The 21538-nt window shown below is 41.6% G+C and overlaps 1 protein-coding gene across 5 annotated transcripts in view; it reads right to left on the reverse strand.

The window, feature by feature from the left end:
• The window catches only part of STXBP5 (syntaxin binding protein 5), a 204330-nt gene that overhangs the window by 165329 nt on the left and 17463 nt on the right, over positions 1-21538 (reverse strand). The window lies entirely within an intron of this gene.

Raw genomic sequence — 21538 nt, forward strand, 5'->3', positions numbered from 1 at the left:
ACCCTAGAAACTATGAAACTATGAAATACATAAGTGAGCGCACACTTCCCTCCCCTTCCCCCACGAGCATCAAGTGAACACAGTGTGAGGTTGGAAGACTAAAGTTACTGGGTTGTCTGCATGCTAGAAAATGTACAGGACATTTTCTGTAGGAGGGAGAAACAACTGCCAGCTACTTTGTACTGTTTTGCTCTGAAAAAGCAGCAGGAAACCAGTTTAACTAGACATTTTCAACCAGAGTGGCACAAAGGCAGCCAGAACAAACCAGGCTACAAATAAAAAAAATAAAATTAAAAAAACCCTCTGAAGATTTATTTGAATCTTTGTGTATTAAAACTTTGTTCAATGTCTTATAACCACATAAGATCTACCATTTACTGGTCAGAACATAGATCCATCTTGCCCAGCATCCTGTCATACAGTGGGAGAGGGTGAATACCGAAAGGGAGGGTGAACAGGGTCTAAACCAGGGCTTTTTTCCTGTTCCTTTCCCACTTGCAGCCTCCAGAATTTAAGGTCCAGGAAGTTGATTCAAAGCCATAAACCCTACATCCAATGTTCTTGCTCATGGACAGAACAAAAAAAAAAAAAAAAAAAAAAAATCAAGGAACTTCACAGAAAAGCAGACAGTTTACTCCACAAAAGAATATTTTTCAATCCCAAAGGTAAGGCTATGCACTTACCTAGACCATGAAATTACATCTATTTAAAAATCATTTAACTATACAGTACTGTAGTACTAGCTACCCTGAAACTAGCATTCTCCTCATTTTCAAGGGCAGCTCTGAAATAAATCGCAAGCCTCAAAAATGTTAGGAGCTACTCAGTTGGTTTAATTTTTTTTTTTTTTTTTTTTTAAAATACCAGGGGATTGACATGACAGCACTGTGGACTAAATGAGCACTGCTTACTACCCTGCCAGCACTGTGGCATTAGCAGCCCCAAAACCAACCAGATCCCCTCAATGTTAAGGCTTCTAATGGTTTCAGAGCTTCCATTAGAAACCTTGAAAATGAGGAAAACTAGTCAGTGGAGGGGTTGCTATAAGGAACACTGACAAAAAAGGGGAGAGAACAGCTGTGAAACCTACTAGCTACCCTCGTTCTCAAGGCTTCTAATAGCAGGCTTTTGACAGCTACTTTCCCCTTGTGTCATTCTGCTGCATTTAGAGAGAGTACAATTATCTACAAAATAGACGAAATAAACTGCAATGCACCTTCAAAGTTAATTGTATTCTAGTTGACAATAGCACTGAAAGATAGCCCTGAAGCATTTTTGAATTCAACCAATATGCAGAGAAAAGGATTGTGAACAACATTCTGGGCTGGCAACTGTATTATGCAGTTAAGCAAACTGCATTTAGATGGTATACATATAAATGTAATATACTGTATAAGCATTACAAACCAAGGGAATTTATGGCAAAGGTTACACTTAAAAGAAATCCAAATGTTAAAGCATGAAAACGCATGACCTAGCTGCCAAAACAATATTAACCAATCTTTCCAAGGACAATGGGAAAAGGGAAGGAAAATCAAAATGCATCTAACTTGTATAAAAGGTTTAAATGCCTTTATGATATATGTATTGTATATCAATGTAAAGAATTCAACATGGTGATGACTGTCATAGGACATTAATACTTCTGTCTTCAAAACAGGGTCCAAGTAGTGCATACTTAAATTTTCATTAGCCATACTAATTTTTTTTCCCCACAGGATGCCAGCTTCATTCGGTGCACAGGATAGGTGGTACTCAGTATGTTCTGTATCTCTTCTTCCTCCTGTTTAATATGTGGAGCTAGAGCTTATTACATGCACACCACCCAATTCTGTGTGAAGAAAGACGCATTAATTTCCTGAGGCAAGAATTATTGTAGGTGATATCTTTTATTGAACCAACTGCATGGTTGGGACAGACTCAGGCAAACTTTCAGGTATCACCGTAGCCCCCTCAGGTTTCTAGGAGAGAAGAAGACTCTTGCATATTTCCTGGACCATTATGGCAACAACATCACCTTAATTTCTTGTGACAAACATCATCATAAGCAGTTGTTATAAATGATTTATCTTTGCAATATTCAAGTAATATCAAACAGCATTGCCCTAAATATACAGGTGAAGAATTTGGACACAGGTTAAGGCCAAATTATCAAATGTACATTAATTTTCAATACCCAGTACCACAATACTACATAACTGCAACAAATTGCAGATATGTCAGTGTTAAGTTTTCAACTTCATATATCCATCTGGTACACGCATACTATTTTGTTTCAGAAGCTTTGCTTCTTACTATAACCTTCATTTTGGTGTGTGAGCTTCATGGTGTATTGCAACTTATTTCATATTTTCAGCATCCATTTAATAGAAAGGCTTGACAAACTGTGTAAAGGTTTAGAAGACATGCCAGAACCATACATGACAGCAACCAAAATAGGACCTGTGGGTCATTCCCCCTTATCTCTGTCAGAAATACCCGACCCAACACACATTTAATTTTCTTTTCACAGAGGCACTGCACAGTCAAGTCTCAGGATGACTCTGGGCCACCTAATACATCCAGGTCCTTCTCGTCACTCATTTCCAGCTTAATGATTCCCAGCTTATACTAGAGATCTTTGTTACTGGTCTCCACATGCACACATACATGCTTGGATTCCATATTGCTGAATTTCATCTAGTTCCCATTACTCAAGTCCTCAAGGTCATTCTGTTCTTTTTGCTGGATATTCTGATTCTACTGTATATTGGTGATTGTGGTACTAGTACATTTCAGACTGCTACTTTTTTGTGTTAAGTCATTAATAAAAATTTTTTTTTAAATGATCGCAAGACTAATCTTTGAGGAATTTCATTAGTACCCTTCCTACCACCTGATTCTCCCCTTCAACCAATTCCATCTGCACTATAATTCCCATACTAATCTTCACTGGCTCCATTTTCACTAGTAATTGCACATCTGGTACCACAATTTACAGAATTCCAAAGATTTACCTCATATCCTTTGCCTCAAAATCAGTTGTCTTACCAAAGAAAGCTATCAGGTTAGTTTGGCATGATCTACCTTCAATACCTTCTTTAGCAAAATACTAACTAACTTGCCATTTCTTACATTCCCTGACTTTAATTTATTCTTTGTTTCAACATTTATTCTAAAGCTTTACGTTCTAGTTCAGAGTAACAAGCCTTACTAGCCCTGATTGCCGCCCCACATACACACAGCTATTAAATATAGTATATGTAGAATATACTCTTTTCAATATAGCTACTAAATTTGCTGTCCTCTATATATGATACTACCCAGCAGAGTAGGGACACAGCAGGAGCCAGGCTGAAGCAGCAACCCACAGCTGCCATCACAAATGCACAGCTGTTGGCAGCAGCTGCTTTTATTTCCTCACAAGCTCCAAGTCAGCGCCAAGGTGGTTGCCCCAATCACTCCTCCCTCTTATCCCATTTATGCCACCCTTAAATTGGTAAGATTTTTCTTCTAAATGCCTGCTAGCAAACTAGCAATTTCATGTATTATATCTTTTCAGATTCTAGGATGAAAATGCTCTGTGACTTGAGCACATCAAGTCATTTGAGTTTTGCTTCCCTTTTTGGTTAAGGAATGCAAATTTTCTTGACTGAACTTGACATTAACATTTTTCTCATAGATACCTAAAGCAAAACATTCATTTAGTTTTTACACCAAGTATCCTAATGTCCAATGTATCCGTCCTGCAGAGCAGCTCCACTTTTTATTGACATATCTGAAGATAAACTTTTGTTATTTACTGAAACAACCTTTGTTAAGATTTAGCTCAGCTCAACTTTTGGCAATTCAAAACTGTATCCCTACACTTCACTTCACTTCTACAACCTAGATTTCTTTGCTCATGAGACCTTTTCTAATCCTCCCCTCCCCCCCAACCACCTTCCCATTTCTTGTACGCACTCTACTTTTTTCTAATATTCTTGAAGCAGTTATCCACACGCTCCCCTCAGTTAGGATCAGTAATCAAAAGCTGTGAAAGCAGCAGGAATCATTCGTCCCAGCCATAAAACATCTATACTACTCAGAGTATGTTGTATAACTCTCTTAGAACTCTACAAACCCCAAAATGTAATTATTCCTTTCTCCTAATGCAGAGTGAAATGGGTTGGAAAGAATGTGGTTAAGTGGACCCAAATCACTTCGAGAATTAATTTTAGACCAGGTTTCAGTATTACTCCATCAGTTCAGAAGGTACAGAGGAGTTTTGGTAAGAATATCTGAAGCCAATTCATCCTGTGGCCAAACCAATTGCTACTAATTTTTTTTTTTTTTTTTTTTGGAGAGAAAGAGAGAGCGCTTCATACACTTCAGGATGATCTTGCCAAGTTCTTGCACTGGGAAAAATATAGGTATTAGGCCTTCGAGAAACTTGAATGCTGTCACATGAAGACAGATGAAGCAAATACATCAGTGGAGACATGCTGCCAAGTAGATGTTGATTAACTTTCAGTTAGCTCACTGTTTTAACAAGTGAGCTAAACTGTGGAACTAAACAAGGATCAGATATTTAGACCACACAGGCCCATTTAAAGAATTTCCATGTGGAATGTTAGTACCTTTCTCTCTCTCGTGGTTGACTTTCTGCATCCATGTGCTGACCTTGCAAAAAGCAGTCCTCTTCCCAAAAGGCATAATGGGTTGGGTGCCACAGCACTTCACACAACTGCAAACCAATTCCCAGTCAGTGATATCTGAAAATGGTTCAGATTGTTACGTGTCCACACCCTGTCCTACAACAATCTCTATTTAGTCCCGTGGGATACAAGATAGGAATAAGTCACAGTCTCACCTTTGAAAGCCATTTTGTGACAATTCTGTAGCTTATGGCACAAAACAGGAGGAAGGCTGATGAAAAAGCCTTTCAAATTTAGTTTCTCAGTTCACGTACCTGGTCTTTATTCTGGACTGAAAAGCAACACAAGCTACATTAATGCTGGGCATGCAGGAAAATGTTTAAAGTAATTTGACAGGACCAGATAGCAATTTTTACTACTTACTTCAAAGCAAAGGACAGCAAGACTGAAGTCTGCCATCATCCCTTTGCTGGACCCAATATACCCTTTGGGTACACTGTTGGCAATGAGTAGTTCTGGGATAACTTAATCTAAGACTTGAACAATCCTTGAGAGAAGATCTTTGAAGGACCTGAAATCATTATCAGCTGATGTCTGGAAGTAGGCAGCTTCTCCAGAGAAGGAGCACTCTGTTGTGGGAGACAGCAACTGAAGTTTCTCAAGCCAACTCCACTCTCTCATACTGGTGTGCCACCAGCGCTAACACCACTGCTGATTAAGATTTTCTACTTTTTTCTGGATGCATGCACTGGAGGGGTCTACAGCAGTGATACTGAGACCCTTTTAGAGGTCCTGTTCACTTGAACTAAAAGCAAAGTGTTTGGCTAACCACATTTACCAAAGATGTTTTCGACACCAGATTTGAAGTTATGTCTTCTAGAGGTCCATAGGCAACCATAATAAATTGCTGCAAGAGATTACTTGCATTTCTTGCCTTTTGAATGCAGAAAAAGAAACAGAAGATCAAGTGTCTGCCCAATTCTTACCACACTTTTAGAAATTATCCACATGGTGTTGATCATGTTCACACAGAGTTTACCAGCACCAACTACCCCAGTTTTCTTTTCCTGTTTTCTATAGTGCTCTTCCTTTGTTTATTGCTCATAGAAACAGGCCTGGAAAAAAAGAAGAATTCTCTAAATATCAATTCCTAGAACAGCTCCTCTTCCCACAGCAAGAGAGAATGGAAGATGCATCATTCTGTCACACTTGAGAGAAAAAGCAGGATAATCAATAACTTTCGGGGTGGGTATAACAAAAGGCAAGAGGGAGGATAGCGGGTTTCAACTGACTGAGCCTGCAGAAGGTGACATCAAGATCGTGACCATACACAACAAGATATAAACCCCATACTTTTGCACAGGATATTTGTGCACTTTGAGGTGCATGACTCTAAAGATTCTGACTTTCATGCTTGTTTATTTGCAATGAAACCATGCCATTCTAAATATCAAATTTAGTATAAATGCTCTATAGGCGACCCTTGCCATTCTCGTATCCCCCGCAAATGACGAAATCCACAAATAAGGCACTTCACTCGAACTCAGTGCCTCTGGCAGCTGGGGGTAGGGGGGGCACAGCTGCTCTGGCGACGGCCGTAGCTCGGCGGCAGCAGCTACTGCAAGCCTCCCAAGGAGCTCCTTTAAGTATATTTAAGAAGCAGGTTCACCATTTGTGAATATTTGAAACGATGAATGCCAAACCTACGAATAGTGAGGGTTTCCTGTATTAGGTTTCCAGAAATATTTTAGTATTTATATTTTTTAAATATATTATTCAAATACTGACAACGAACAATAAATGTAGAACAAGATTAAAATTACATCATTTATATGAGGGTTCCTAGCTTAAAGAAATTTCAAATTAGGATTTGAATCAAGTCAAACCATCCTGGTTTACTCTGCATCAAGAAAGAAAATATTATTAACCAAGGTAACTCTGATTCTACTGCCTGAGTGTCTTAAATAAAGGAGATATTACTAGAGGTGCACTGATACATCAGTCTATATCAGATCAGCACTGATAAAAGGAAAATTTACATAATCAGGAATTGACTTTTTTTGGCTGGTGTAGCTGATATTGTCACCAATAAATGCTGTGTGCATGCGTGCAGCCGCAGCACGCACACGGCCAGGAATGCAGCCTAGGAGCATGGAGAACAGTGTCTGGCTTGTAAAGCTGTTGGAGGGAAGAGGTGGGGGGAGGGATGGGACATGGGAGGGGGACAGACAGAGTTTCCCATGGTTGTTGGCTTCAAAATGGCATTTAAATGTTTACTTTTTGGGAACTGGCTTAAATAGATATATTCATTAAAATGTTTCAAGATGGGCAGCAGGGGTTAATTGGTTGTTAAGAGCCTGGATCTGACACACAAAGTTTCTCCCAGCCTTGGAAGAAGATAGGCTGTCTAACACAACAAGGCCAATGGATACACACATAGCCTAAGACTTGGAGGGGGCATGCCATTACACAAGATAACAGCCTTCAAGGCAGACAGGCTGTCTAACACAACAAGGACACGCAGTCTAAAAAACAGTCTGGGAACTGGGAGCATACACCATACTGTTCCATAACACGAGACAAAGTGACACCAGCTACAAGGCCCCAAAGCGGCAGGTAGGGTAGGCAGGTAGCAGTGACCGAGTCCCAGTTTTGGGGTAAAAGACCAAATTAGGAGAAGGCCCAAAAAGTTACATGGATGTGAGACCACAGAGCGACAACCAACCAGAGACAGCCACAGATCAAGAGTCATCAGGAGCCAACAAGAGAGAAGAAGAATACAAAAGCAAAGACTTGAGAGTAACAAAGTGTCCCTCCCTTTGTCCCGTCCCTCCCTGCTCCTTCTCCTGAGTAGGGGTACAGGGGTACCTGTTTCCATCCCCCGGGAAGGGTCCCCAAGGCCACCACGGACAGAGGGCGTACAACCAGCCCGTCTCATGCACCCCAATGGGCTGGGACTGCACTTGGGTTGGGAGGCTGTGGCACAGAGGGGAGGCTACGGGGTGACACCCCATAGCCCCCTCTCCCAGTGCTGTTGCCACCCACCCAGAGTGCAACCCTGGCCCAGCCCCTGGCCCAAACCCCAGCAGTGAAAGTTTTCAAAACTAGGAAACTTCCACTCAGGTTACAGTTAAATTTCAAAACTGATTTCCTTACAGAAGTTACTGCACAATTATTTAGCAATATCCTGTTCCAGCCTCTGTTGAGAAGACCATAACAAGCTTGGAATTCAAGTAGAACCTTCTTTAGTATTCATCCATAACAGCAAGCCCGAAATGACTAGTTTAATTCAAGAATTTCTGGCATTTTAAATGCTCTCTTAAGGAACAAACAGAGTAATAGTAATATATGTGCACTACTTAGACAATAAATCAATTACAAATAAAAATTAATTTTGAACCTTTTTAAAATAAAAGGAAAAGTATGATAGCTTAATACCTCAACTTAATGTAATCTATCCATTTAAATAAAAATGCTCAGTACATACATTCTATTGGAGTTTTGAAGTCAAACCACTAAAGTGGTAGAAGTTACTGACTACTTCGAACAAGCCTTTGCCAAAGTGATAAATCAGTAGTTTTCTACAGGTGAATAGATATTTCCTCATTCCAATTTAGCTGACTACTTTTGTTGTTCTCCACTGGACTCTTTCCAATTTATCCACATCTTTTTTTAAAAGCTATTAGTAGGACAGGATGAATACTATAGCATTATGGTTCAGGAAATAAAAGCAGCACACATTTTTGGTGGTACACTGTACTGGACCAAATGCATAGTGCCTAAAACACTAGATAGAATCAGGACAACACCATCCAGACACACCACAATACTCACTATACCACCTATGCAATTGGTCTGATAAGAGATGCAACCAAAAAATACTTGCTTCTTGAAAAGCTTTGGTGTTTTTTTGTTTTTGCAACATTAGTACTTGTTAACTTATATTCAGCTTCTGGTCCACTATAGTCCCCAGGTCCTTTCCTGCAAATTACAGCCTACGTAGTCACTCCCCAATTTAAAATTTGTTCATGGAAGTTAAAAAAAGCAGAACTTTATTTAAAAGCACTAAACACAACACAATGCAGCCAGAGGAAATTTAAGTCGAAGACTATGAGAAACTTTCTGACTATAGGGGGGTGGGGCCAAGCACCCCTAGAAAAGCTGTGTAATCTCCATCCCTGGAAATTTTCAAAAGCATGTTAGACAGATGGTTGGCTGGGAGGGTTTAGTCAAGAACATTTCTATCTTGAGCAAGGGGCTGAAGTACATAACCTTATGAGGTCCTTTCCAGCCCTACTTTCCCATGATCCTTCCTCCACCTCAGTAATCCTCTACTGCACCCCAATGTCAACCATGTACTATGTACTTTTTGTCCAAACCTCTTGGCCAAAAGGGACAGCAAGAAAGCTGTAAGTATTAGAAACCTTCCAAAAGCACCTTTCCCGAGAGAAAATTTGGCTTTATTCCAGAAGGAAAAAACAGAAGTTCACATTTTGTATCCTTTGAAAGCAATCTTACCTCTTGATTACTCTTTGGACCCCGATTTTTGACTGGGTTTAAATGCTTTAATATGCACAGAGATCTCTCATTCAGCATGTTTCAATACACCCCCTTGATCTAAGGCTACCACTCCTAAGCCTTTTTTCTCCAGTTACATGCACATTAAAACAGGACTAAAAACTCCCCATCTCTAAGAGAAGACCATTAAAAATATAGTAATACCAATTATAACCAAGAGCCACTTTTGAAAAGTTAATTATCTAGTTTTGATCTTGAATACCCCTCAGACCAAGTGGTACCAACTAAGTAACATCAGAGCAAACTAGCAGACTCTTGGTAACTCCCTACAGCTTTCAGTCTTAAACTATGAATTAGACATAATGATCTAAACTCATTCACTATTAACTTAAAAAAAAACCCTGTTTGCACAGTCCTTTCTAGTCCTTCCCTATCACTCGATAAACATTTCTTTATGTGGTTTCCACCTTTTTATCGTTTTACGGAGGAAAAATATTTCTCTCTCTCATATAAATCCGGGTCACTGGATGAAGGAATAGAGGTAGATGTTATTTACTTAGATTTTAAAAAGGCCTTTGACACAGTGTTGTACCCAGTTCTTATAAATAAACTAAACAGTTACAATGTAGATTATTACAGTCCGGTGGGTGGAAAATTGGCTTATGGGATGGACCTAGGGAGTGGTGGTGGATGGGCTGTTTTCTACCTGGAGAAATGTGGGAAGTGGAATCCACCCCAAAGGCTCTGTCCTGGGACTGGTACTGTTCAATATCTTCATTAGTGACTTGGATGACGGAATAGAAAGCACTCTGTCCATGTTTGCAGATGACACCTAACTATGGGATGACGTAAACAAACTAGAGGGCAGGGAGCTAATCCAGGTGGATTTGGACAGGCTGGGACAGTGGGCAGAACAGAATAGGATGCAGTTTAACAGAATTAAGTGTTGCACCTGGGGAGGAAGAATCATCAACACACCTATAGCCTGGGAGGTATCATTCTAAGTAGCACAACTGCAGAAAGGGATCTCGGAGTCAGAGTCGACTCCAAAATGAACAAATCACCAATGTGATAAAGTAATAAGTAAAGCTAACTGCACTCTTTCTTGCATAAGTAGGTGCATCACAACCAGATCTAGGGAGGTGATATTTCCACTCTGTGTGGCATTGGTGAGGCCGCAGCTAGAGTACTGCGTCCATTTTTGGGCACCGTGCTTCCAGAGGGATGCGGAAGGGGGTTCAGAGGAGGGCCACCCATCTGGTTAAAGGCCTGTAGGAAAAACCCTATGAGGACCAACTGAGGGACCTAAATTTACTCAGCCTCTGCAAGAGAAAGCGGAGAGGTGATCTTGTGGCCATCTACAAACTCATAAGGGGAGGACAGCAGGAAATAGGGCAGGGGCAGGCAATTATTTCAGGGGGGGAGGGGAGGGCTGCTTACTGAGTTTTGGCAAGCCACAGAGGGCCACATGACAGGCAGCCAGGGGCAGATAACTATTATTTTCTACAATATTTAAGGGGCCCCGTGGGCTGGATAGAAGGGCCTGGCAGGCAGCATCTGGCCTGCAGGCCACATTTTGCCCACTCCTGAAATAGGGGATACAATGTTTACCATGACACCCATCAGGATAACTAGAAACAATGGCCACAAACTGAAGGAGAGTAAATTTAGATTGGACATGAGGAAAAAATTCTTTACAGTGAGGGTTGCCAAAATACAGAATATGCTTCCAAGGGAGGTGGAGCTGTCCCCTTCCTTGGAGGTATTTAAGAGAAGATTGGACAAACACCTGGCTGGAGTCACCCGACTCTAGCACTCTTTCCTGCCCAGGGCAGGGGGTCAGATTCGATGATCTAATAGGCCCCTTCCGACCTTAAAAATCTATGAAATCTACATCTGCTCTTCATTTTTTGGTATCCTACCTTCCCATGTTCATTTATACCTTTCCCCACTTTCTGTTCTGCTACTGATACTCAGACAGAATTCTCCTCCAGATACCAACCCTTGGCAAGCATTTATTGCAATCCACACATCCACTGTTGCAAGCTGTCTTTCTATCTCCTCTCATTACTAATATTCTCTTTTTTTCTAATGTTCCTCCTACTACAGATGTAATGATCTTCAATAGACTGATAGACCAAGACTGTATAATCATTCCATTTCTAATGGGAGACCCACCATTCTTCCAGTAAGAGTGATAAGCATAGAAGCTTGCACCAAATTTATCCCAAAGGAAATCAGACATCCAAGAGACCATCAGAATTTTCACCTGGAAAATCTCCCTTACAAGAGTTTCTCTTGCATGAGGAAATGTTCATATGCTTTCCTCTCAGTCTGCTCCTGACTCTTCCCCAAACTAAGGGCTATCAGTATGGAGAAGGGGCTGAGGGCTTTGCCCTACTGCTCCCCTCCCGCTGCTGGACTGGTCCAGGAGGGGAGCAGCAGTAGACACTCTCCCCTGTCTTTTCCCCAAACTGGGCAGCCCCCAGTCTGGGGAAGAGGTCACAGGGGTGGAGGTGGGGGAGAAGAGTTAACAATTCCCTCTGGCTTCCCCTCACTGCCCCACCACCCAGCTAAACAGTGAGGATGGAGATTGGGACTGGGAACCCAGGACATCTTTCCCAGGCCCTGGGCTTTAAATGCTGCCCTACCACCCAGCTGGGCAATGAAGCAGGGATTACAAAACCCAGGGACCAGGAACTGGGCTCAGGGATGCTGCCTCTCTTCCTGCCCCCCACCACCAAGCTGGCCACCAGGAGTCAACTGGTGGAGAAGCAGTTCTCCCTTCCTCCCCACACATTCTTCAGACCAATCAGAGGACCAGACCTACCCACACCGCCCTTCCCACCCCCCACTCCAGCTGGAGGCCCCAGTTTATGAAGCAAGTGGAGGACCTTGCCCCATTGTTTCCTGTGCTTTTCCTAGGCCAGTATCACCCAAGTCTCTGGAAAGCACAAGAAGCAAGCAAGAAGGGACAGCTGCAGGATAAATACCTGCACTGCTGCCTCTCCTGGAATCATTTTTAAGTGGGGGAAATTTTAGCATCATAAACTAGCCAGAACCAGGTACTTTAGCAATTAATAACTTGAAACGATTGGGGGATCCACTAGATCTAGCTAGAAAAAAAAAATTAAAAGAAAGAGGGAAAAGAAGGTCAATGGAGTTCACCCAAAATCATTTTCTTTTTTTTTCAAATAAATTTAAATGTCTGTTTCTCATAAAGGACTATTTGCTCCCAAACTAAGTGTGTAGAAACAAAACTACAAATTATTGTTTAACAAAATAATGCTGAATGAGCATTCCTCTCCCCAAAACTCTTCTGTGAGTAAAGAATTACTGACAAATTATTTTAAAAGTAAAGGTTTGAAGTAAATCCTCAGCTAAAACCAAGTCTTGGACCTAGAAAACAATCATCTTAGCAGTTATGAGCATGTCATAGCATAGCAAGCTATGAGATTTCCAAGACTATGTCTTAAAAATATAACAAATCATTCCCAGGTAACTGTGATAATGCAAAATATTGTTAGATTAAGGGAACACGTTTTTGCTCCAAGCCAGGAAAACTACAAATAATGGAAGAACTCTTCTATAAACAGAAAGAGAGAAAAAACAGCATGGCATTATGAAATACGTAAAATCAACTATAAAAACCTCTATATTTTGTAAAAGATAAGATAAACATGTTCTGGTAATAATCCTAGGGATTTACCAAAATCGAATTACTGGCCACTGTTCATGTTAACTTCATTTATGACAAACTAAAACATGAGTCAAAGGTAGAAAAATAACCTGGAATGATATATCTAAGTCTGAAAACAAAGGGTTTCTATTATGCAATAAACTGACTGATGTATCTCAAGTGCTACTTGGGGAAAAAGAAGATAACCATCACTAGGACAGAATATATTTCAGTCTGTCCAATCATCTGTTCACTGGTCTTTCTGCACAATGATGTAAGTTAGAGCCAGCTACAAAACTGATTGATTTGGGACACAAACTAATCTGAACTGAAAAACAAACAACTTTCTTCACCCAAGCCAAACAGACAAATATTTTAGTTGGCATTTAATTGTTGGATTCAAGTTAGTAGTGTCTAACATTTTAAAATCACTATCCTCTTAATAACCCTGAATTGTCTCATGAAGAAAACAAGCTATTTTTTTTAATCAAACATTTGCAAAAACTTCAACCTTCTCTTTCAGTGATCACAAATACTACTATTGATTAAATACCACTACCAGTGTCTGAACCCCAGCTCAAATCTAACGTAAGCGTTTCTGTTAAGTCGGCTCAACAGAATCTGGAAAAACGAATTATACAACTCCTCTGTTAAAATGCAAACAATGGCAAAGTTAAACACAAGCAAATACAATGAACCGTTCTTTAAGCTCATCCTTTTTTAGATGTTAAATCTCTTGGCCTTTAAAAATCTAAGTGAAACTTCTCTTTTTTCTATGAAATAAAGCCTAATTTTCACTGTGCTAATTTACCAAACTAATAGTTACTGTATATGAAAAGCGTCATAATTATTTTAATCTTGGAATATTGTGGGAAAATATAGTATTGGAGCATTGACTTTGGTCAAAGTTCCTTCATAAGAAAAGGGATTGTCCTGCTGAACACTTAAAACAGAAACCTACTCGCAGGTTTTTTTTCTACAGGATTTGGAGCATAAAGTTTTGTAGTAAGTCTACAATACATCTCAGGGAGAGATACTAAAATGGTTCATTACTCTATTCCAAATAAATACATTTTATTTATAGTTTAATTAGTTATTTTGACACACAATCATGCAGTTATACCAGTTCTCCATTTTATACTAAAGATACTGCTCATTGTTGTTGGATAAAGTGAATCCTATGCAATTTGCATGTAATAACCGTAAATCAAATTTGATGTGATTTTTTAAAGTACAATGATAATTTATAAAAGGTTTAGCTATTAGATGCAAGACTATACTGTTATAATAAATATGTACACTAAACCTAGTTCAAAAGAATATTAACATTACAAAATGCAATTGTCAAGTTGGCATACATCAGAATTAAGGTCTTCACAGGTAGCCTACATTCATTAATCATGTGCATATGCATTATATTAGTTGCAATTAAAGGATTACTTATTCTTTTCCTTATCTTCAAGTCACAAGAAATACCACATTGTAACATTTGCTTTGTGCCTCTTAATTAATATTCAAGAGTTAAGGTTGCCTGGCAATGGTTTTACTTATTTAAAGCACAGAAGCTTCCAGCTGAAAACTAACAATCCTGAAAAGAGAAAATTACACTAAAAAAAATTATAAAACAATAACATGTACCACTGAGGTGCCTTCCACTTCACACTAACTCTGCTTCCCCCCCCACCTTTTATCACTCCTTAGAGCATCTGAGAGCCATATCAGGTGTCTACCTTTTCCTACCGGCATTAGCTGTTGGTCTAAGGACATAGGCAGACAAGGTTCTTTGGGTAAATCCAATATATTTTATTAGACCAACTTGTATAGTTGAAACTATTAGATTTACCCAAAGAACCTTGTCCATCTATACCCTTCCTAAATCACATTGAGATCGGTAAGTCAAATGAAAAGTAATATATGGACAGATGAGATGACCTGTTTAAAAGTCCCCAGTACTTCAGACTTAATGAGCACTGTTTACAGTCCTATCATCATTGTGGTATTAGCAACCCCAATTGACTAGCTCTCGTTATTTTCAACACCTGCCTTGAAAAAGAGAGGAGACAACAGCCTTAAAGATGATTTTCTCCTCTTCAGGTCTTCTAAGACCAGGCCTTTGACAGTTTCTTCCCTTTTTCTTTTTGATGCAGCCAAGGAAGTACAATCAGTTACAACATAGATATGATTAGTTACTATGCCCTTAATCAGAACACAACTGAATTACAAAGATAGTGGGGCTGAAAGACTGCATGCCCCAAGGCGATTTATGCAGACATGTAGACAACTGGAGTTTGTTACACTATAAGCAATATGCAGTGAAGTGGGACTGGTAACATATAAGCAATTTATGCACTTATCCAGTGTTCATACAAATGAAAAGCATGGCATTTCTTTTTTAAAATGGGGAAACCAGAATTTTAAATTACATTCCAGGGTACAGAGCTGATCTACACAACAGCATTTTAATTCTCCTGTATTAATTCTCCAGTCCATTCTTTATTAATTTTAACATTTTGACTCCTCTTTTGGCTGCTACTTCATACCAAACAAGAAAGGAACCTCTGCTGAAGAACTCTTTTACTACAGTTGAAAAGATAAATTCATTTTTAAGGTATTCCATTCATTTGAAATAATGTTTACTGACGAGTTATTTTGCATCCATCAACATTGAATTTAATCAGTCATCACACTGCCTATTCATATAGGTTGGCTGCAGGGGTGACTGGTACCTCCTGAGTCTGGGGGGGGACACCTGCAGAAGCCGGCCGCAGCAGCAGAGATGTAGCTGGCGAGCATCCGCAGACACCAGAGGGGATGGCTCTGTCAGAAGGGGGCATGTGCTCCCCCCCATACCCCACCTACCAGTAGCTTATGGTTGGCTGCATCCCTTTGAAGAATTTCTCGTCTCCTCTCTGGTTTTGACCAACTTGGATACCAACAGTCACCCGTTAAACTTGCCACCTCTCTCCTCACTCATTTTCTTAGATCAGGGGTGGGCAAAATGTGGCCCGCCAGGCCACTTATCTGGCCTGTGAGGCCCCTAAACGTTTTTTTTAAATTAATATTTATCTGCCCCTCACTGCCTGTCATGCAGCCCTCAATGGCTTCCCAAAACTCAGTAAATGGCCCTGCAGCCAAAACAACTGCCCATCTCTGTCCTACATCAGTCAGTTTTTTAGAAAATTCATATTAGAGAACCTCCAAGCATTCTGCTAACAAATGGTTTGGCCTCATAACATATGACCATCAATTCTTAAAAATCTTTCTCTCAGTTTCTCATCTGTCACATTGCTCAGCTGCTGATACCATATCAATTTTCTTTAGTAGCCTCTTATGAGGGAACCATCAAAGGCTACTGAAAGTCCACATAAAGAGTGAAACAGTTGTTACCTACTATTTTAGTATGTTCAAAGTATAAAATTATGATTTTATTTGCTAGAAGTTAGCAATTTTTCCTAAATGGCCTCAGTATTAAAATTAAGGAAGGGATGTAGACTGAACGAACTGGCAAAGGAAGAGTACAGAAAATGGCAAACAAGACAAGACACCACCAAAGCCATGGGGACGTTAGTAATTATATTAGCAGAAATGTCATGAAGGCAATGATGAATGGTAATATTTTTCCCAAGCTCTGCCTGCTTTACAAATCAAATAATACTCACAAAACATGTGTGCAAATGTTTAAAAAAACAAAACAAAACAAAAATGTTAAACATTCAGGCTTTGCTAGGCTCTTCAGGTTTGGTTCCCTCTCAGTAAGATTTAGCCATACTATTTAGCAGAATGGATTAAGCCAAAAAAAACGTGTGCGCATGTGTGTGCGTTTACCAGCTAGGGCTCTGTCACAAAAGCCTCCAAAAGAAGGAAAAATGCACATCACAGCTAAGCAGCAAGCCAGCTGGCCTCAGACCTCCACAAAAACAGACCTGAAGTATTACTGCTCTGGAGAAGCCAATTAATTAATTGGCTCAGATGTATCACAAAGTTGTGCAGAGCATGCTTCACAAAGGCAAGGCTCAAATGGGAGCTGGACTCTTTGGCATTTTGGAGCCAAAAACCAAGGAGAAAGGGGGGGGGGAAGAGACGGGACTGTACTGAAAAAATCATTTGGTTTAGCTCCATTGTGGGATGTCACTAATAGTAAATTCTACAATTTATGATCCTTTTTCAAGTACCACTAACACGATTAATATGGACCATTCAAGCATATATGTTATCACCCTTTAGAAATGCAACAGTTCACACCTCACAGTTCCTATTACAGGCTTTCAAATAGAGGCAGGGATCAAATTAGACAGTACACATTTTATGTCCAAGGCTTTCTTCAGAGCAAAAAGGGCTAGAAGCATATTAAAAATTAAGCAGAGAAGCTGAACACCAAAAGGGCAGCCACAATAAGTACTGAGTCACTGACCTAGCATAATTCACCCATATTTAATCAGGGACTAAGTGAGGTATACAAAATAAGGAAGAAATAATAAACAGCTGGAGAAATGCTTTAAAAAAAATAAGAGATGAGTCAATGGTACCAGCATGCAGTTCAAGGAGGTGAAAACATAACATGGGAAGACAAACATATGGTCTTTTCCCCTACTGCAAAAGAGGCTCTTGGACTTCTCTGCAGTATGGCAGCAAGCACTAATCCCTTTAGTCACCAGACTAAGTAAAAGAGCATCTGCTAGGCCTTATACCCATCAGCCCAGAATGTAAACAAGATGACAGCACAGATCAGGGTTAGCCAAACATCCTAGCCTTCTAGCCATGAACTAAAATGTTGGCATAGCTAACAACTGCAGGATACAAAAAAAATTGGTATGTGCAGGCCTGAGACTCAATAGCTGGGCACAGTGCCCCTGCTCAAATATAATTTGTTGTTAAATGACTTCTTATAATAAGCAAAAACTGAAGAAAAATCAAACATAGAAAACAATAAATAGATAAAGAGAGAAAAAGAAAGTTTATGAAGCATCTCTGTTTTCTTCAGAAGCCACATTTAATCTGACTGGAGCCACCTGCAGCTTGGCTTGAAAGCCATGGTTTGACAGCCCTTGGCACAGATATCATATGAAGGAACATCTAAAGCAACAGGCTTGAATGCAGTTGTATGCGAGGCAAAGCCCACCTTCAAGAACATTTATAACTTCAGAAATGGGAAAAAAAACAGAGAAATAAGGTTGGAAGGGATGTCAAAAGTTCATCTAGTTCAGCCCAGGAATTAATCCTGCAATCTTGGTATAATTATAGCACAACACTCTAAACAACTGGGCTAAACAGCCACTATTACTAAGCTTAAAACCGAAAATCAGGCGCATCAAAGACAGAGCCCATAGGCCACATTCAGTTCACCAGAGCCCTATCAGCTACCTTGTGGTGCTGCTGACAGTCTCAGAGTGGACTCACAAGCCACATTTAGAGTGTGCTGGATCAGTCCCATGTGCAGGGCATATACTGCATATGGAACCCATGCCAGACCAACGGTGCAAGCTGGATCCAATCTAAATCATTCATCCAGCCCCATAGGGCCTCATGTGAGCTTGACCCCTCTGGTCTAAATCATGATCTAAACCACAGTTTCTCAACCCATGAGCTGAGACTCAAAAGTGGGTCACAAGAATATATGAAAGGGTTGGGAACGAACTTTAAAAATGGATTCTCCTTGAAAATGTAGGAAATTGTGGCCCAAGTTTAAAAAAAAACAAATGTTCAATATGAACATTAAAAATTAGGGGTGCAATGATAGAGATTTTTGGGGCCGATACTAATAGCCAATTTTTAAGCAAGAATTTTAGAAGTAAAGGTCTGAAATATATTTAAGATGCAGTCAAAATGTTCTACTAATACAGTAATTCTTTACAGTGGTGTGTCACACCCTTGAGTACCGTGAGATCTTTTCAAGGGTACCAAAGGGATGCCAACCATGTCAGCATTGGTAGGTTCGCAAATATGATACACAAGAAACTCAGAGATTTCAGATTGGAATATACAGCCTCAAAATCATTCCATCCTGTGGTATTTCTGAGTTCTTTGCTGCAGAAAAGTGGTTCTACTATTTTTCTGTAGTCAATAAAAGAATGAAAACTAAAAGGTCGCATTTTCTAAGGGATACCTTGGCTGCATCCAGATGTGCAGGGGCATGCACTTGCAATGGTAAAACAGTACAACACAAATACTTTTTGCTGCAGCACACGGCCCTGAACAAGCACTTTGGTGAGGGGTAATTTGTCCCACTTTGAGCAAACTGCCCTTGCCCAGCTCCTCCCAGCTCCTGGCATGCTGAAGGAGCCAACTGCAGGAATGGAGATGCTTTGGCCAGCAGCCAAAGCACCTCCCCAGAGGACCAAGCCTCTGAGCCTTCTGGCGCATGCTCCTGTTGTGTGCACTGTGCTGATTTCTCTGCTACCGGGATTTCCTGGGAACAAATTTTAGCCTCATATTGCAAATCTGCAGTGCAGGTCACATTTTAACGTTTCCCAAGTATGGTTTGTGGTGCTGCAAAGAGGTTCGCGCTGTCACAAACCGTACATGCCTGCCTGTCTGGACATGGCCCTCGACTAAGTACAGACATTTGGGAGGTTAAATTGGGTTCGAAATAGCTACCCAATTTAAACTTAACTTGTCTTGGTGCTGACCATACACTTTCAGACCCATTCTCAGTGACCAGCAATCAGTATAAGCCTGTAGCAGAAGTTCCATGCAGACAAACTAGTCTAAAAATTGCAGAATCTGGTTTAAGATAAAAGTGCAGATTCATTTGATTTAGGTCAAACCGGGACATGGCACTTCTGCCCACTTCCCCTGCATACCCCCATGGCTGGGAAAACCTGGCCCCAGTCCCAGGGCTGCTCTTTTCACTTCCCACTTTGCACCCCCCGCCAAAACCTTGCTCCCCCCCAGTCAGTGCTCTCAACTGCCATCCCACAAGCCACTCTAGATGGAGCTGCTTTTATCAGTGTTCACTGCTGCCAGAGCCAAGCAAGTCCCAGTAGGGGAAGGGGAGAGAGAGATGGGGGTGTAGCTTTGGTGGGTGGGACCCCCACCCCACTTGCAGGGCATGCTTGCCCCCCACCCCTTGCAGGGCACACCTGCCCCACCCCTGCAGGTTACCTCTGCTCCCCCCACATTCCCCAGTGAACATTCAATCCCCTCTAGCCTGCTGGATCCCCAATCCCCCAGCTACCCCTCCCATCCTGACTTACCTGATATTAGGCAGCCATTTTGAATTGATTTAACTTTCCTCTAATGCCCTTGAATGTCTGTACTTAGCCCTTGAGTCTAAAGAGGTTAAGAATCACTACACCAGGGGTGTCCAACTTTTTTGAAGGTGGGGCCAGATCATGACCTTTTTATCATCCAGTGGGCCAGCGAGCCATACTCAAACATCCTCTGTCCTGGGCCAGGGAGACCCTGCCTGTGCAGCCCTACTGCACCTGCCTGTTACTGCAAGGCTCATGGTAGCTGCTAGTGGGCAGGAGGGACCCATTCTTCATCCAGCCAGCTACTGCCCCAGAGACTGAAGGGGACAAATAAATAGCTCTACATCCCCATCCCTCCAAACAGCACAGCCTCACTCCAGCCACCTTGCCCCGCAGAGGTCATGCCAGGACCCTGCCTGCTGAGGCCCCCCCAGGGCTGCCCTGCTGACTGCCTGCACCAGGTGCCACACTCTGTTCCCACCCCATGGCCGTCAAGCCCGGTGGGTCCCCAGAGGTGGGCAGGATGCCGGGGGCAAGGGACCGAGCCAGAGAGAAGTAAAAGCAGGTGGTGTCCCCAGCTTGTCCCATCAGGTGCGGCTGGGGCAGCCCCGTGCAGCGCAGCCCTTGGGCCAGCGGTGGGACCCAGCTCACATGACAAGCCCCACCCCGCGGGGGTGAGCAGCTCCCCTCCCCTCCCCCACCTGCCTGTCCCAAGCGAGGGACCTTGGACCTAAAAAAATGGCTGGGGGGGAGGGGCCTCATGGCAGCCCGCAGGCCATAAGTTGGACAAGCATGCACTACACTAATCTCTCTCTCTGTGCAACCTACCATGCAAGCAGGCTGTCACTACAACTTCAACACCTTAGTCAATATTAGTTTGACTACTGCAATCTTAAGTGAACTTTTTGATGAGTAAATGAGTTGCTCTCTTTTGTCCCAGTTCTTGATCACATGCATTTTTCTGAGCCATCATATAAGTCCCCTTTTTATAACGTAGGCTCAATCCATTGAAAGAAATGTGTCATCTCTTGCCCTGCAAGTCAACATTACTGACAAATGTTTATGTATAGAACTATTACCATCAAACCTGAACAAGCAATCTTATTCACTTAGCACTGCTATTCTAAAAGTCGAAAGGAAAAAAAAAAAAAAAGCTACCAACTAATGGTGGTACTTTTTCTCCTCCATGATCTCACACATGCTGACTTCAATCCTCTAAAACAGTGGTGCCCAACCTTTTTGCCAGCAGGCAGAGGGGAAGTGTCTGCTCCGCCCACAGGCTGGAGATGGTAACCCCGATCCAGCACTCATGGCAAGCACTGGGGGGCCCCATCTGTCTACACGAAGGGGACTGGAGCACAGCCAGGCCCCACATGGAGAAGGGTGTGGTCTGGCACAAGTAATAGCCTCTGCACAAGTAATAGCCTGGCCCTAATTCAGCCATGTAGAGGGAAAGGGGCCAGGCCTGGTCCCAATCTGGCTATCTCGGGGGAGTGGGCATGGGAATTTGGCAGTGAGGGAGAGTGCCAGTACCA

The sequence above is a fragment of the Crocodylus porosus genome, unplaced genomic scaffold (genome assembly GCF_001723895.1).
Source record: "Crocodylus porosus isolate Cpor-Errol unplaced genomic scaffold, CroPor_comp1, whole genome shotgun sequence".
Taxonomy (NCBI): Eukaryota; Metazoa; Chordata; order Crocodylia; family Crocodylidae; genus Crocodylus; species Crocodylus porosus.